Source organism: Hordeum vulgare, chromosome 2H (assembly GCF_904849725.1).
Source record: "Hordeum vulgare subsp. vulgare chromosome 2H, MorexV3_pseudomolecules_assembly, whole genome shotgun sequence".
NCBI classification, from domain to species: domain Eukaryota; kingdom Viridiplantae; phylum Streptophyta; class Magnoliopsida; order Poales; family Poaceae; genus Hordeum; species Hordeum vulgare.
Genome location: NC_058519.1, coordinates 525815753 through 525820005, shown reverse-complemented (window position 1 = coordinate 525820005; position 4253 = coordinate 525815753). Strand labels below are relative to the sequence as shown.

The window sequence follows — 4253 nt, the reverse complement described above, 5'->3', positions numbered from 1 at the left end:
CATCATTAGGAGAATCATTTCATGGACAAGGCCCAAACTATGAACGTAGCATATTGATCGTGTCATTTTATTGCTATTGTTTTCTGCGTGTCAAGTATTTGTTCCTATGACCATGAGATCATATAACTCACTGGCACCGGAGGAATACCTTGTGTGCATCAAACGTCGCAACGTAACTGGGTGACTATAAAGGTGCTCTACAGGTATCTCCGAAGGTGTCCGTTGAGTTAGTATGGATCAAGACTGGGATTTGTCACTCCGAGTGATGGAGAGGTATCTCGGGGCCCACTCGGTAATACAACATCACACACAAGCCTTGCAAGCAATGTGACTAAGTGTAAGTCACGGAATCTTGTATTACGGAATGAGTAAAGAGACTTGCGGGTAACGAGATTGAAATAGGTATGCGGATGCCGACAATCGAATCTCGGGCAAGTAACATACCGAAGGACAAAGGGAATGACATACGGGATTATATGAATCCTTGACACTGAGGTTCAACTGATAAGATCTTCGGAGAATATGTAGGATCCAATATAGGCATCCAGGTCCCTCTATTGGATATTGACCGAGGAGTACCTCGGGGCATGTCTACATAGTTCTCGAATCCGAAGGGTCTGCACACTTAAGGTTCGATGATGTTTTAGAATAGTTGAGTTATATGTGTGGTTACGAAATGTTGTTCGGAGTCCCGGATGAGATCACGGACGTCACGAGGGTTTCCAGAATGGTCGAAAAACGACGATTGATATATAGGATGACTTCATTTGGTTACCGGAAGGTTTTCGGGCGTTACCGACATTGTACCGGGAGTGACGAATGGGTTTCGGAAGTTCACCGGAAGGGGGGCAACCCACCCGTGAGAAGCCCAATAGCCTTAGGGGTGGCGCACCAGCCCTTAGTGGACTGGTGGGACAGCCCAAGAGGGCCTATGCGCCAAGAGAAGAAAACCAAAGAAAAAAGGGGAGGTGGGAAGGAAGAGAAGGACTCCACTTTCCAATCCTAACTAGAACGTCGATGGCGCGCGTTGCCGCACCCGTCTATAGAAAGCTACATAAATATTTGTGAAAATCAAGATGGTACAAATATGAGAATGTTTTAAAATTAAAATGCCTCAATATAGACCGGACATATTTGATCAAAATATTAGTCCCGGTCAAAGGTTGTATGTAATTGCATAACTTGACACATACATATTTGGGGAGAAACAAAGATGGTTAACATTGAGAATTAAAATAACATACATATATCTAGAGATTGCATGCCATGACATACATGTGTCACTTCAAACCTGCGTGCGGGGTTGGTTCCGGCATGGTTGGAGGCTTGGAGCGACATTATTACCTGACGAATATAGATAACACCAATCACATAAAAATCAATGCATAACTGATCAAAAGTTCAAGTGTTCAACCAAAAACAAAGAAGTTCATCTGAAGAGCAAGAAACAAAGTATCAAATGGTTGTATCTTTGTTAGCATAGCAACCCCATTCATCTAAGTAGGCATCACTATGAGGCTCTTATGACTCGTCATGTCCAGACCTTCTGTATTGATCAAGGGAAGCAAATATGTACTCCACCAAAGGCTAGTTATGCTACTTTGTGCAATCAATAATCACCTTTTGCTTTTGCCAACCAGATCGAGAGCTTGAATATCTTTTCAAAACGTTTTCATTAATGGATTTAACTCACTCAGTATATGTTGGTCTAGATACACACATATCTTCTCTCTAATATGCTAACAGATGAGATTTTTAGACTCAGAAGTGTAAAATATATTTACTGTAACATTGGATTTTACATTAATTTATAATATTGCAAGGGAAAATATTGGTATAGTAAAAAACATTATAATTTTAAATATAAAATAAATGGATAAGAGTACATGAGTATTATCATACCTTGTTGAGATCAAACTGCACAAATCCCTCGGCTGTTATTCTCCATTGGAGCAACAAATCAATTCTCCCACCCTATGGAGCATAAAGAAGGGAAATGTAATTTTATAAGTTGTTCATATGGGGCGGATTGCTACACAAATTTAGTAATTGTATGGATAGCTATACATGATGTTAGCCTTATGGCAGCGATATGCTTTTTTACACGTGGGACAGAGCTCGATAATTTCCCACCTTTGCTCGGTGAGCTTTGCAAGTGAAAAAGATACAACCTAGAACAACATGTGCACATATAGAACTATAGTTATTTCATCATTGACAAAATAAATCTGAGACAATGCTGAGAAGTTTGTATTTCAATTCACATCATAATTTATTATATTTGTCAACATTTGCACCATCACTTGAAAAGGGGCCCAATAGAAAATATACAGAAACCGAAGTTAAGCATATGTTGTCACCAGCAGGAAGGAAGAGGCAAAAACAAGGACTGAACTGATGCATCAGTTCCTGAGATGAGAGAGTGAAAACAGGCATTTGTTCTATCTGTTCATACCAAAGAAAAAGGATCAATCCATTCAGTGCAAGTCTATTGCTACAAGCAGGACAAAAGAGAGAGAGAGAGAGGGATGGCAGTGTGAAAATAGAGGTTAACACGAACAAGAGGCAAGAAAACGGTTCTCTTTTCCATGGATATGCGAAAATAGAGGTTACAGGAGATGGAGAAATTTTACCTACTACCGACAACAACAACAAAAAACGTATCATAGAGGTCATGTTCTTAAATTTACATGGCATTTGCACATAACAGCACGCAGCAAAAATGTAAGTGTTAATCTAATGAACTTCAATCAGTTTGCCTCCCAAAAAAATCAAGGAAAATATCGAGACGGAGACGGTGCAGGCTTCACGGGAGGTCATTGCATCTAGCTGCATCATGTTCCCTGTGAACCACCTGATATGCGCCATAAACTGAAACACATACATGATATTACACAAAAACTGCTTGCTAAAATTGACATTGAAAGTGCCAAAGGATCAAAATAATTACCTCATGACCCAATTAATCAGAGGGTTTGTTCATGTGTGTTATCTCCAAGGAATTAACATGAACTGGCCGATTTCCTTCCATCTACACATAAGGTGGAGGTGTACATGCATTTTATGTACTAAGGAGTCGAGAGAGAATGAAATGGATGATATAATAAATCTGATTGGAATTTATGGCATGTTGTACTTCTAAAAGCAACTCAGCAATACTGGAGGATACATCATAGACGGTATGGGCGGAGACTCTGCTACATGAGAACGATAGCGTGTTTTTCGTCAGCTGAAAAATTCCGTAAACCAATATACCGGAATATAAAGTGCAAGATAACTTCAAAGCAATCAAACTGAGTCGCACCATGGCTGGAGAAGTAAAAACCTGCATCGAGGCTGAAGATGCTCCTCTCATCGAGGTCAAGAACGAGATCCACGAGGAGGAGGACTCAGGCTTACTCTGCTTCCCGTCGGCTGCTTCATCCCCGCGGTGCAGGAAGATATGTGATGAACTGCCGGATCGTGAGGAACCGCATCAAATCCATGGTGTGCAAGAGGAGGAGCGGCTACAATTCCACCATCAGCCCCGGCAGCCATTAATCGTCGTGGAACGTCTGCCTTAGTCCACGCCTGAATGACAGCGGATGAACTCCAATCGGTCGCGATGCAGCGTCACTAATCTGCATCGTCGGGCGAGGCCTGATCTCTCGGGGATATGTGGAAATGATGACAACACAGGTTGTGATCGAGAGGTTCCAGGGACTGGCGGCGGCGGCGGCGACACGCCTAGGGCCGCGGGGTCGGGGATGGAGCGGAAGCGATTGTGTTAACCATTTTTTTAAAGGGTCAACGATTGTGTTAGTTGGATCTCGTAAATAGCCCTTTTACCACTATCATGAGATGCGTTGGACAGCCAATGAACCAGCGTGCTTCAATTCGGCTTCCGGAGCAGCGTCCGCTAGGACAGCCGGCCCACGTAGCTGAAAACATGACCTGCTAGCAATTAACGATCATCTTTTACCACTATCATGAGATGCGCTGGACAGCCCAATGAACCAGTGTGCTTCAATTCGGCTTCCAGAGCAGCGTCTGCTAGGACAACTGGCCCACGTAGCTGAAAACGTGACCTGCTAGCAATTAACGATCATCGAACGACTGAAAACGATCTTTTACCACTATCATGAGATGCGTTGGACATCCCAATGAACCAGCGTGCTTCAATTCGGCTTCCGGAGCAGCGTCTGCTAGGACAATCGGCCCACGTAGCTGAAAACATGACCTGCTAGCAATTAACGATCATCGAACGACTGAAA

At 42.8% G+C, this 4253-nt stretch overlaps 1 long non-coding RNA gene across 1 annotated transcript; it reads right to left on the bottom strand.

Moving 5' to 3' along the window:
- Nucleotides 1–1077: 1077 nt before the first annotated feature.
- Nucleotides 1078–3783, bottom strand: LOC123430422. The gene is made up of 3 exons (XR_006622927.1): nucleotides 2951–3783; nucleotides 1903–2871; nucleotides 1078–1344 (listed from the first exon to the last, which is right to left on the bottom strand). It is a non-coding gene; the product is annotated as an uncharacterized LOC123430422 (long non-coding RNA).
- Nucleotides 3784–4253: the final 470 nt, after the last annotated feature.